Raw genomic sequence first — 15,024 nt, forward strand, 5'->3', positions numbered from 1 at the left:
TAGACAACGCAACCTAGTGTTGCAGCTTAGTAGTTAGTAGTTATGTCTGCTACCGCTAGGTGGCAGTAGTAGTTTTTTATCATGTCCTTGTTACTAGTTTTTTTTTTCCTTTTTTACCTTCTTTTATTTTCTATCGAGGTATCATAACACTTGTTCACATTTTTTAGCTCCCCGCCCCCTCCTTTTGGGTGTCTTTCATCAATTTTTTAGCCACTTCACGCCCATCTTTTTTATTCTGTTTGGTTTAGTGCCAATATACTGCTAATGACTTCGGGTTTTTCTTAATTAGAATCTCCACCGAAGCCAGGAATCAACGATACAGAATAGCTGTACGTAACGATCCCAACAGTAGGTTTTTTCCTTTCTCTCTTTCCTTCCACCTGAAGACGAAGGGAGAACCACCCTTCGAAACGTTGTCTTAATTTTTTTATTGTGACGAGCAATGAAAAAAGTCCAAACCCCTCACATAAACATCAAAAAGTTCCTGACGAACAAGAAAGTGTGACAGGGTGCATTGTGATGATGTAACAGCCAGTTCCTTTGTCGCCAAAGTTCTTCGCACATTTTTACAGAGCCGCTACAAAACATCACAGTAGTACTTGGAATTGACTGTTTGATTTCTTGAGAAAAAATCGGGCGTTGTGCAGTTGATGGGCCTTTCTGAGTGTTTGTCGTCTTCATTGGATGTCCAGCATGCCACACATGTACGGATCATGCTTTGTTCCCAAAAAACTTGTTTAATCATTGTTTAATCATCCGTAGCACTTTTCTTGAAATTCGCACAAAATTTGATGCACACTCGCTGTTCCTTTCTCAGAGCCAACGTGAAATCGCAACACACCACAGGCAGAGTATCACAAAAAAATTGTAAAATCTCAATGCATCCACCCAGCTGCATGAAATTGTGCACACTGACTGATCAGCTGAGCTAGTGCTACCATCTGTCGTTTCAGAACACTACTGCAACTGCTATCCAGATGGCAGCACCAGTCCTGAATAGTTTGGATACCACCTCGTATCATTATTATGAAACATAACGATCAGCCACAGTACAATCCAAGTGAATTCAGTAGCATGCTGTAAGTGACTTTCATTCACAATAATAAAATTTTGAGTATGTCTCCTATATTTTCTAAATTAAAAGAAAAACATTGCATAGCCAGAATGAAGAAATTATTGCTAATGTTTATGACTTCATGAAGTAAGGGGCGAAAAAAAGGTATGAATTGTGTCGAATTGTGTTCCCAAAGATTCATAACAAACATTCAGCAAGTACAAGAACGAGTACAGAAATCTCTGACGTGTCTAATTTCAAGAGTGTTAAATAACCAAAAGAGGCAAGAGATTTCATGTTCCATAAGGAGTAATGGAAATGGATGAACATGAGAACGTGCTTTAATTAATAAGTGCAACATTTTTCTGTTGAAGGTTGCATGGTGAGGGTAAACGAAGTTTTACGAAATATATTACCAGATTTTCGCGGAAATACACCTTTTCACCATCCCTGGTATGGAAAATGGTTTTTGGCATGCCATCTACGTATAGCAACTTCTCATAAACTGGAAGTCGAACTTTGTTCATACGAGTAGTTCTTATTTGTGCTGGAATTATACACTTAAAATATAAAATTTCATAATAACAATTTAATGGGTTTTTATTATAAATTATAAGTACAGTGACAATTTATCTCCAGCCAGATTAAAAAATGGTCTTCATTATTATTAATTATATCATGTGCAATAAACTGATAAATGAGAATGTGAAGTTCTTATTTTTCTTAGGCACTGTCTCAGATATTGAGGAGACATTGAAATTACTGGCGATCTTAAAGAGGAAAGATGTGATAAATGTGGTATTAGACATATTTATTCTATTCAGAATATTTATACACGGGATGTAATAGTCCCAGCAGTCAAAAGATTAAGACACAGTTAGGTTCCAAGCTAGTGTCAGTAGCTTTACAACAAATTGTAAAAGAACTGGGTTTTCAAGTGGAAGAAAACTAAATCTAACAGAAGAGTAGCTATTGACAGCAGTGACGAATCTTGTGACAACAGTTAGCTCATGGAAGAGGAAGGAATATCTGGGGTGGAAGAGTTAAAATATAAATCAGTGATGGAAGATTTAATTGTATCTAGTATAATTATAGTCCCGTTGCTCTAATTTCCGGCAGCCAATCATGTTGCAGGTCGGCTACATTTAAACATGTGCATCTTGTGATTCGCTTATGAAGACGTTATTCATTTCTTAAGGCTCGATAAATACTTAATATAATCGCCCGCCATTTTGACTCTTTCGTTGGCGTTCGCAGAAAGCACACGAAGACGTTATTTGCCGCTCAATTATTTGCTGAATTACAGTGCGTTTGATTTATTATCATAGGAGCTACGACATGATAATGTTTAACGGTGTGGCAAATAGATTCCTCGTATGGTAGCTCGGCAACGAAAGAACAAAAATGGCGAATGATACTACCTACCTAGACTTTATAGAGCCTTCACTTCCTAAGACGTAAGCAAAGAGGCGGAGTCACACTGGAAATAACAGTGTCGCAACTATAGATACGGTTTGTGGAAGGTGATATAGTACAACATCATATGTAGTGGGTCACAGTCCTGCCATCTATCCTCAGTATGCAGAACCCGAATCACGCAAGTAAAGTGGGTAGACATTAGATACATCATACTGTAGTTAGAGATATATGCATAGCTTCTGGAGGTGATTGTTCAGCAGTGTTCAGATACTCAAACATGTATATTTACTCTTACAATCTCCGCACTGCTGCTGCAGCGTGTGACCAAGATATGAACTGACCTCGCATCACTGTGTAACTCACTCTGAAGTTCAGATTAACAAAATCCATCTACCAAAATCAGTGGTGCCAACTGTATTGTGCTACTTAGATCCAGTGTGATTTTTCATGTCTTTCTTCTGATGTAAATACAATTGAGAGATTAATTTTCTTAAACTAGCTCTTGATAACTTAAGGCATACAGTTTGGCAACAACTGAATTAAGAAATGTTATTAAAATGTGTAGTGATCTCATTTCTGAACAAAAATTTTGTCTGAATAATTTCAAGGAAAAATTGTTCCGGGGCCGGGTATCGATCCCGGGACCCTTCACTTAGCGCGCGAACGCTCTACCGACTGAGCTACCCCAGGAACTATACACGACACAGTCACAATTTTTCCTTTTATATCCACACAACTCACATGAGCTGACAAGACACCAGAACTCAACTGTGAGTGCACACAAATACTGTGTGACTTTAAATTGTGGCTTTCTGTTAACGTACCTCCAGGGTCCCGGAATCGATACCCGGCCCCAGAACAATTTTTCCTTGAAATTATTCAAACCTGCTTTACAGGGAGCTACTACCTGAAAGCCAGATTTGTGTAAAAATTTTGTCTGTAAATTATAAAAATGAATTAATTTTTTTAGGTTCAAATACAGATTGAGTCAACCCTAAATTACAGGCATTCTTATTAAGCCACAAGATTGCCATGTGACAGGTAGTCCATTGAGTTTTTCCGACATTTTCTTTGTTTTTAAGTCTGGCAAAGGATACAGTGTGTGTTGCACTAAGCCAGCTACGCTTTGCATCATTGATCTCATTCAGTTGTCTGAGTTGTATTTTCTCTCTGCTGAAATTTGTGGTAATTTTTAAATATTCAGCAATGCTGAGTTCGGATATGATGATAAAAATCTCGATCACTCACAGTTTTTGAGGAAAAATGTTTTATCTTTTTATTTAAAATGCATTTAAATTGATATAATATATACACTTTTACTTGAGTTACATTTAAGGTAAAATGTTTAGATTAATGTATTATGTAACATCATTAGAGGATTATATTTCTTTTTTAAGTTCCTTAGTCAAGCTATTTTCGTATTTAATAATATTTTAAAATATGGGCACAGATGAGAATTGCTGGAGACTGTGTCACCTAAAGGTAAACGTTCACTACATCGTATCGCACTCCTCGTACGAATCGCACGCAACAGATATTTTAAGTGCAGTGCGTTCACTGTAACGCTTCACCTCATCGCCTCATCGGATTCCCCTATCAGCTGTTTAAAACATGACATACGATATTGACATTACTGAAAGCAGAGGAGTTGAGGTTAGGTCTATTAATTACGTCTGTTAGCGGAATAAGAATTTGTAATTGCTTCATGGGTCTTAATTGAAGAGGAAGAAACGAAAGAGATATTGGTTACATAATATATTTGCAAGAAACGACTTGATTACTGTAATGGGAACGCCTCAAATTATATAATTCTTTGCAATTTTCTACACGCGAAATAAGTTTTCCATCTGCCATTTTGGTGCGACACTGAACATGGCACATCATAATAGTAACAGTTGATCAATTAAAATTGATTTATTAAAGAAGGCCATGATCGCACGCATCGGAAAAGTTGCCCATCTGAGAAACATGGACGGATTTGCCGACAGGCGATGCGTGCGATACGATGTAGTGAACGTGGTTACATAACAATTACAGCAAAGATAGTCTTTTTCCGATCCGTGTGATTCGTCCGATGCATGCAATACGATGTAGTGAACGCTTACCTTAAGAGGATTGCAGTGAGATGTAAATGAATCAATGCCTGTGCCAGAACCACCACAAGAATATGATATGGAATCTGAACCAGAATCTTGAGAAATTTCATCTGAAGTTGGATCAAGTTCATCTTCAAGAGATGATAAAACATTTTTCAATGCCTAGTACCAGAGAGCCGCATTTAATAACCCAATCTGAGTTAAATGACTTAACAGTAATTCGAGGCTTGCATCTTCCTAAAATGAAGGCACTGTTACTTGGATCGAGACTCCAAGAGTGGAATGTACTGAAAAAGGATGTGAAAGCCTCATTATGTAGGAAAAGGCAGTCTGTCATTGCTAGTTTTGAATGGATAGGGATTTAGTTTATTATAGTGATGTCCTTAGCCTAGTAGAGAAAATTCAGATTGACTATACTCCTGAAGAGTGAAGGCTTTTCATTGACTCAACTTAGTCTCAAGGCAGTTTTACTGCATAATGGAAAGAAACATTCTTCACTGCCTACACTACATAAAGAATCAACATAACACAAATTCATACAAACTACATTTACACACAAACAATCATAAACGCAAAAACAGCAATACAAAATACACAAAATCAACATCAAGAATACATAAGACAAGACATAATAAGAAACGTAAACAAAACAAACAAACAAGAACACATAACAAACACCCTAAAAACCAAACAAGAACATAACCTAACTTTCGTTGAAGTAAATAAAGGAAACTACTGCAATCATGAACAAACAAGACGTCCACAACTAATGCAAATAAAATCTGAAGCACTGAGACTAAACGCACTATCCAAAATACACAAAGAAAACATTCTAATTAGACCACTAGTAAACCATAATGCACCAGCACACAAATTAGCATTGCACATGGACAACATCAAATTTGAAAATCAAATAACAATAAGTAGACTTGGTCAATAAAATAAAGAACAAACATATTCGACATAATTAACCTATACACTAACATACCAATAAAGAGACAGTAATAAATTAATAAAATTACAAACTGCCCCCCATTGAGGGTAGCCCTTACAGACTCAAATTCTAAAAACAAATAAATATACATACCATAAAGATAGATAATTAAATTTAAAAAGAAGAAAGAAAGTAAAGGGCATGAAAATTACAATTTGTATGATTTGAGGCTTTCTCGGCGTTGGTTCGCTAATATGTTTTCGCGGGATATCAGCCGAGTTATGATTTTGGAATGCTCCAAGCTTTCGACTGCTATCTCTGCAGCCATCTTCAGGGAAGTGATGTCCGAACAGAAAGTCGAAAGTTTATATAGATGTTAGGCTGTCTCAGGTGAAACGGGATTGGTTGGCGGATCGGCCAATCCAGGGCCGGGAATTGTCATCGCTCGTAAGCTCCGCCCCTCCCGGGATTCCTGCGTGAAGTTTGGCGGGCGGCGAGCCCTGTTCCGCCGGTTGGAATCGGTTGCCGTCCTCGGTCCGTGATCTTCATGACCTTGATTGTAAGAGGGCCTGAGTTGGTCTAAGGCCGGTGTCCATGCCTGACTGAGCTGGAGTCCACTGTCTCTGTTAAAGTTGTTTTTCTCCAGCTTGATCTCTATGGCCTCCTTGATTGTACGAGGCTGTATTACCCGGAAAAATCTGCAGTGGCGCAACACAGCATAGAAAAGGAGCATAAAATACTGTTTGACCACACCAAGGTCATTAACAAATCAAGCCACTACTGGGATCGTACAATCAAGGAGGCCATAGAGATCAAGCTGGAGAAAAACAACTTTAACAGAGACAGTGGACTCCAGCTCAGTCAGGCATGGACACCGGCCTTAGACCAACTCAGGCCCTCTTACAATCAAGGTCATGAAGATCACGGACCGAGGACGGCAACCGATTCCAACCGGCGGAACAGGGCTCGCCGCCCGCCAAACTTCACGCAGGAATCCCGGGAGGGGCGGAGCTTACGAGCGATGACAATTCCCGGCCCCGGATTGGCCGATCCGCCAACCAATCCCGTTTCACCTGAGACAGCCTAACATCTATATAAACTTTCGACTTTCTGTTCGGACATCTCTTCCCTGAAGATGGCTGCAGAGATAGCAGTCGAAAGCTTGGAGCATTCCAAAATCTTAACTCGGCTGATATCCCGCGAAAACATATTAGGGAAAATTACAATTGTTATTAATGTGGCACCATGTGATTAACAAATGCTCAACAATAACAAGAGATCATCTAGATTACAGACACTATCAAAAAGCTAAACTGCTTCACATAAAAACAACAAATACAGTAGAACTTGGTTATAGCGACCTCGTTTTGTGCGACACCTCGCCTATAACGTCAAATATTCTGTGGTCCCAACTAATTCCCCATAAGACATATGCTTTCCTATCTTGCTTAATACGACAAACGCATATGCGTCTACCTCGGATATAACGTCATTTTCAACCTCAGTTTGGAATAAGATTTTCTAAGAACCAAAGTATTTTAAGAAATATTTTGTTGAAATCTGACCCTGACAAATTCTTTACAGTCCCCTTCTGTCATAGACCTCTGGAATGCAGACGGATTCCCCACCCCATTGTAACCTGCCCGAATTCATGCGGTATTAGATCAGTTTCGACAGGAAGTTTTCACTAAGTGCACGCATTTTAATGCAGTATGGCCACTAAAAGAAGTGAGTGACGCTTTAGAAGTCATTAGAATTATGAACATGTTCTATGAAGCTAGGCAAGGGAGCAATGAAAATGCAACTGAAATTATGAACACAGAACGTAATTTAGCCCTAGAAAGTGTGTATTGGGCAAGTAGAAGACAACAAAATAAAATGACTGATTAGTTCACTTCTAAGTAAAGTAGTTTGGTGAGTACTGAACAAACTGTTTTAATACAGGATACTGTATTTATAATTGTAGGCCTACGTGTATTTTATTATGTTCATTGTAGGCTTAAAAGTCAATACATAAATCTAAAATAAGTCTAATTAAGTTTGTTATTTTTCATTTTCCACCTCACTAGATTGATAATGTGAATCTCGGTTACTACGACACTCGTTTATAACAACATAATGTTTAAGGTCCCTTGGATGTCGTTATAACCAAGTTCTACTGTATTACATTGAAACCAAAGGCTTACCATGGTATCACCACCTCCAGCATTTTAGCAGAAATCTTCGTACACAACAATAAAGACAACAACAAACATGCAGATATCGGCACAGATACGTAGATGATATTCTAATACTATACAAAGGAAACAAGACAGATTGAAAACCTACACCAACACAAAATACACCCAAAACTACACTACACACTAGCACTTGAGAACTACGTATACATTCAAAATTTATAGAAAACCCACAACCATAGTCACACACACACACAAACATGCCATATTTTGATCCGTTGTACACAAAATAATCAACATACCAATGAACCAACAAGACTACATTATTAAAAAAATACATTCTCTCAAACACAAGAGAATGCATACAGCCTCAACATAATAGACAATATTATAAAAAAAGACAAAACGTAATCACAAGAAGCCACCGGTGTGGCTCAGTTGGTTAAGGTGCTTGTCTGAAGTTGCGTTCGGGCGTGGGTTCGATCCCCGCTTGGGCTGATTACCTGGTTGGGTTTTTTCCGAGGTTTTCCCCAACCATAATGTGAATGCAAGGTAATCTATGGCGAATCCTCGGCCTCATCTCGCCAAATATCATCTCGCTATCACCAATCTCATCGACGCTAAATAACCTAGTAGTTGATACAGCGTCGATAAATAACCAACTAAAATAAAAATAAAAATAAAATAATCACAAGAAGCAAAGCAACACAACACAAAAAACACACAAGATCGCATCTTCATTCAGGAAATTAAATCACAACATTGCATACAGAACATAAAACACACTACAAAATCATCTCAACACATAAGACAAACAAATACACCTAACAGGAGTTTACAAATTAACATGCAATAGTTCTAACAACTTCTACATCAGACAAACTGGGAGATCTTTTCAAACATCACACAAGGAACACATCACCAACACCAACCACAACTACAGCAACATAGAAACAAACGTGGAAATCCTGCATATTGAATCAAAAAGCTAGAAACTAAACACGAATTACAGTGGAACTTCTTTTTAACGAATCTCTGAGGGATTACTTTTTTTCCTTTAAATAGGAGTTTTCTTTAAAAGGGGGTTTACATAAAATGGGAAGGAGATGCTAAAATAACTAGTACTAGATGTATGTTATAGCAAACATTATAATAATTCAATTAGGCCTACAATTATTATTTTCAATAAATTTCATTATAATATTTTCTGACTCTAAATGGTGTAGCACGAATGTTTTACTATTTGGTTGAACCCGAACCATACTGAAACTTGGCATTTAAAATCTCTTTATTATTTATTCCTCATAATAAAATAGTTGGGAAACCATGTTTCTTTTGCTTTATGCAATAGTGTTATTTCAGTCGTTTAATATCAAAGACGGACATCTGTCGTCTCCATAGTTTTGATCTAGAGACAATTTTTTAATTCACAGTGTTCTCTGTAATATTTACACAATTTATTTTATAAATGTAGTGTTAGAGTTTGCATATGGTTTCACTATAACTGGAAAAAGCATGAAAAATTGTATAAAAAACCACAGCTATCTAGATTTTGATTGAGGTCAGATGTCCGTCTTTGATATTAAGCTACTCATTTCATGATTAGACTCGAAATCCCTTATTATCTTCACTTTCTGTCTGATAGTTAATTTCTTCCATTTAGTCGCCTTTATAACGATCATAAACAGCATAAATTAACAAAAAAAAAAACTTGGAAACAGGATTCACACGACTTGCGACAACAAAGCAAACAGAGCAACCACTCTGTGAAAGCAACGCTAAGCAAGACCATAAAGAATAATACTCCTGTGTGGTGCTGCATTACTATTGATTGAGATGCATTATCGAATATGCCTGTACTATTGATTATTGAAAGTTGAATCGATATTTCGGGCTTCTTTATCACGAAATCCACTTGAAAAGTATTCCTTAAAAGCAGGATTTCCTTAAAAATGATATTTTATTGTATACAGAAATACAAAAACAGATCCACAACATAACCTCAACACACATTTAAATTTCAGAATGCACACTCTATTTGATAAAATACTATCGAGCATAAAGAAATCCACCACCAAGGCATCAAAGAAGAAATCGGCAAGAAGCAAGAACCTCTCTATAAATCTGGAGATGGCCAACATCGAGCCGAAAATGGTCATTAATTAATTCAATTCAATTTATTTGGCCATTAGACATACAGTTTTAGGCTTCGTCAGAATACATTGAAAAAAACATATAAATAGATTAAAAAAAAACACTAATAATAGAAACAGTAAAATTTAAGTAATACAATGAAAACATGAAATAATTTGAAACTTTTAAATTGAAGAAAACTAACTAAATTGCAATTAAACTTATTTATTAAAATATAATTTCATACAAATTTGTGTTGAAAAACTCAGCAGCAGAATAATAATTGTAACTAATATAAATAATCTTCATCTTACGATGTTTGTCGCCAGTATGAAAGGATAATTCCAAGCCTTTGGCGTGAGACGAACTCGATAGCTCAGTGGTAGAGCGCCTGACCGGAGAACAGGAAGTCGCAGGTTCGATTCCCGCTCGAGGTTGTGAAATTTTTCTTTCATACCATGGCATGATTGTGACTATAATAGTATTTAAATTCATTAATATAAATAACTTCATTTATTAAAAACAATTTCATGTGAATTTATGTTAAGAAACTCATCTATAGAGTAGAAAGGATTAATTAAAAGTCAATTATAAAATCTAGCTTTGAAACTATTGGTTGGTAACTAATAATATTGACTGGGAAGCTTTTTATATAATTTCATCCCCATGACAGAAAAATTTGTACTAGTTTTATGTAATCTACAGTATGGGATATTAATTTGTTTACTGTTTCTAATTTCATGATCATGTATATTGGCTATTAATAAGTAATTGTCTATATTTTGTCGAGTGTAAAGGACTAGGTCGTATATATATAAATTTATGACAATTAATATCTGTGATTGTTTGAAAAGAGGTCGACAATGTTCAAGCTAGTTTGATTGACATAGAATTCTAATGACTTTCTTATGCAAAATCAAGACAATCCCAATTTTGCTACCATTTCCCCAGAAAATTAAGGCATACCTAATTATCGACTGAAAGAACGAAAAGTAGGCACATCTTAAATAATTTTGAGAAACACAAGTCACTAATTTCTTTAATAAATATATAACTCTTGATAATTTTGTGCATATATATTCGATATGTTTTTCCCATGTTAAACTGGAGTCTATAAAAAGTCCTAGAAATTTGGTATAGTTTTGTATGTTGTCCTTTTTTATTACATGATTTAGGGTAAAAGTTATGTTGATAGTCTTTTCTTGATTAAGCAAAAAACCATTAGATTCAAACTATAAAGCCATGTGTGATAGAATATCACTGGTTAGAGCATGTAATTCATTCAGAGTAGAGCTAGAACATAAGAATGTAGTGTCATCAGCATACATACATAATTGTTATAGCTTTAATGAATTTAGGAAGGTGAACTACCATCATAGTTTTAATTAACAGAAAAGTTGCATCAAATCTTTAGTTAAAAAATATGTATTCTCAGTACTTTTCAGACAACTGACTGAAATTGAGATTAACAATGTAAATTGCCACCAGAATTGGCTTAATGAGGAAAACCCAGGCTCAAAGGAAATCACACAGCAACTTTGTGGCTCAGTAAGAATGCTTGGAACGTACGTGTGTGTGCGTGTGTGCGCACGCGCGCGTGCCTCTCTCCCTCTCTCTCTCTCTCAAACACTACCCCTCCCCCCTCTCCCTCTCTGAAATGTTATATTATCTTAAAATAATTTCTTACAGGCTTTCACCGTGACATGTACTGCAAACTGGCTACAAATATGTTCAGCATTTCCCTTCTGGAGCAGTGAAGTGCACCTCAGAGTTAATTCATTGTGAAAGTTTCTATATTTTACCTAATTAAGATTATATTACTTGTATTATTTTGCATACTAATCCAAAATGTAATATTTAGTTTAGATATTTCTTTTGTGGAATCTTGTGGAAAGATGATATTAAACATGCTTTTCTAATCTCTGCTTTATATTCCTATTCATATTATTATATTATTACATACCACCCCTTTATTTATTTACTTTTTTTTTTTTGGGAAACCAGGTCATTTTATTGTTCTTTACTGAATTTGATGTGAGAATGAATGTCATTTACTTTATTATTTGAAATAAAATTTATATAGCATATCAAGTGTATCTTTTTTACCTATAAGAATCTGTTAAATAGGCTACTTTCTGGATATAACAACCTTTTCTTTATTATTATTATTATTATTATTATTATTATTATTTTATTTATTTACTTATTTTTTTTACTGCACTTATATCTGTTATTCGGTCTAAGTAATACAGGATATTAGTTACTTTTCGAACATTAGATTTTGGACTCCAGACTGACAACTACTCCATAAAATTTCTGTGAAATGACTTTGTTCTGGTCAGAAACCACTTATGTAATTGATTTTTCACACATACTAATAAAGCTAATGCTTTCTTCCCACTGCACATTCATCCGGGTTATGGCAGCAAGAAAGTTGGCCAAATAGAAGTTTATAGCCTTGTATTTTTCTTTCGAAAATCAGCTAGTGTCTGGGATTCCGATTTTGATGCTCCGGTATCTTAGGTGGGTCATGGGTGAATACAGTACTGCATCCCATTCCTCAATATCACCTTTATTTCCGCAGACATCCAGCAAAAATATTTTTCTCAGGTAAAAATGAAATGCAATGGAGGAGCCTGATTTTATTGCTGGGTCACTGGTAAGTAAGCAGACATCCTACAGTAAAGAGGTTCAGGGTCTCAGCCCCTTCGTTCTCCTGTTATAGAAAAAAAAGTCTGTTTTGGGAACTCAAAAATACCATTTGTGCGAGATCGTGCATATTTGCTTGGTTTCCTCACAAAACCAATCCGCGGAAAGTCTAAAATTCCACATTCAGTATTCCCAACCTAACACACACAACAATTTCCCTCTTCTTACTGCTTAAGTGACATATTGATTTTACTGCTTTAGGCTTTTAACATATTATTTTTAGAGACGTTCAATATAGTAATAATTATAAATTGGAAACTTACCACTGCAATTTCACCTAAATTGCACTGTTAATTATTGTTTTTAAATATTTGCTAAAATTAAGTAAACTCTACAACTCCACTAAAGTTACTGCATTCGTGATGCAAGTAACATTAAGGAAGCCATGAAAAAATCAACAAGATTCCAGACTCATCATAGACTGCGGGGAAAAAAAAGACAGACGTATATCACGGCCTGCTGGAGTATAGTAAACACAGAAAACATTTTAAAGCAACAATGTTGAAGATAGATATTTTTGTTTGCAAATTTGCCGTCATTGAACAGAAACCAAGATGGAGATTTCATTGCAACTAATTAGAAATTCCTCTTTCAGGTATGTAATAAACGATCTTCGCACAAAATAATATATGATACATGAGCGGTATGTTTTCTTTCAATTATCGGAAATTAAAAAAGCTCAACTATGTTTCGCTTTTTCAAACTTTTCCTCGAACATGAAAACTTCAACATACCGCTCTTGTAATGCATATTACTATTTTAAAACTTTGCCGTCCTCTACTGTCCACATGCCCCGGGGGATAGGGTAAAGGGTTGTCCTTTCCACCACAGATAGACTGCAACAAGCTCTATTAATACCACCCATGAGGATTCTTCCCATTGCACATTCGCCCCCCAGATTATGGCGGCGAGAATGTTGGCCGAATAGAAGTATTGGTAATTTTTTTTTTTTTTTTTTCGAAAATCAGCTTGTGTCTGGGATTCCGATTATGACGCTCCAGCATCCAAGGTGAGTCATGAGTGAATACAGCACCGCATCCTGTTCCTCGATATCGCCTTTATTTTCCACAAACCCAGCAAAATTGTTTTTCTCGGGCAAAAATAAAGTGCAATGGAGGAGCCCGATTTTATTGCTGGGTCACTGGTAACTACGCGGGCATTCTACGGCAAAGAGGTCCGGACCCTCAGGCCCTTCGTTCTCCTGTTATAGAAAAAAGTCTGTTTTGGGAACTCAAAAATACCATTTTTTTTTTTAATTTGCCATCCACTACTGACCACATGCCTGAGAGTAAAGGGTTGTCCTTTGCACCACTGATAGACTTCGACAAACTGTATTCATACCACCTATGGGTATTCTTTTCATTTTTACTTGGTTATTTAACGACACTGTATCAACTACGACGTTATTTAGCGTCGATGGAATTGGTGATAGCAAGATGATATTTCGCGAGATGAGGCCGAGAATTCGCCATAGATTACCTGACACATGAGCATTCTTCCCACTGCTCATTCGTCCGGGTTATGGTGAAGAAGTTTATAGCCTTGGTATTTTTCTTTCGAAAATCAGCTTGTGTCTGGGATTTTGATTTTGATGCTACGGCATCTGAGGTGGGTCATGGGTGAATACAGTACCGCATCCTGATCTTCCATAGCGCCTTAATTTCTGCAGAAATCCGGCAAAAATAAAGTGCAATGGAGGAGCCCAATTTTATTGCTGGGTCACTGGTAAGTATGCGGGCATTCTACAGTAAAAAAGACCGGGCCCTCAGTCCCTTCATTCTCCTGTTATAGAAAAGAGTCTGTTTTGGGAACTCGAAAATAACAATTTTTAAATTTTTGTCGTCCTCTACCATTCGTATGCCCGGGGGCATAGGTTTTTTTTTTCTCGAAAATCAACTTGTTTTCGGGATTCCCATTTTGATGCTGTCGTGTCTGAAGTAAGCCGAGGGAATACAACATCGCATCCCATTCTTCAATATGGCCAATATTTCCTGAGATTAGAGATTGAAATATTTTAGGTAGGAAAAAAAAGTCTACAAAAAAGTGCAACGGATTTGCTCGATTTTATTGGTGATTATTAGAGAGCGGAATTTTAGGTCCTAAAAAGCGACACTTTAGGCGCCTAAAATAGGCTCTTAAACTCCTTTATTTAGGCTCTATAAAATAAAAAATAGGCATTTTTGTTAAAGAATATCACTAAGACTGTTTTTCATTCACCAATCACATTTGTATAGTTTGCTTCACAGTAGATGATCAGCACCTATTGTGGCTATTGTGTCGCTCACTGCTGTACTTACAAATGGTGAGAAAAAACGACGGGGTTGTTATCTGTCTTGAAAAAAATACTTATTCGGGTACAACCCAATGAGTTTGTGTTAAATTGCTGACAGACAGAGAAGATATAATAATAATAATAATAATTTGTCCCACAGGAGTTCTTTTACATGCCAGTAAATCTACTGACATGAGCCTGTCGCATTTAAGCACACTTAAATGCCATTG

The 15,024-nt window shown here is 36.4% G+C and overlaps 1 protein-coding gene across 6 annotated transcripts in view; it reads left to right on the forward strand.

The window, feature by feature from the left end:
- The window catches only part of LOC138707872 (protein argonaute-2-like), a 129,983-nt gene extending 118,083 nt beyond the window's left edge, over positions 1 to 11,900 (forward strand). For 5 of the 6 annotated variants that reach the window (XR_011334410.1, XM_069837902.1, XM_069837892.1 and 2 more), the window contains one exon: positions 11,503 to 11,900. The gene's annotated coding sequence lies outside the window, so the exon portion shown is untranslated. Of the gene's footprint in view, positions 1 to 953; positions 1,080 to 11,502 lie in introns of all 6 variants that reach the window. The other variant, XR_011334409.1, reaches the window with a different exon arrangement.
- The last annotated feature ends 3,124 nt before the right edge of the window (positions 11,901 to 15,024 follow it).

Source organism: Periplaneta americana, chromosome 1 (genome assembly GCF_040183065.1).
Source record: "Periplaneta americana isolate PAMFEO1 chromosome 1, P.americana_PAMFEO1_priV1, whole genome shotgun sequence".
Taxonomy (NCBI): Eukaryota; Metazoa; Arthropoda; class Insecta; order Blattodea; family Blattidae; genus Periplaneta; species Periplaneta americana.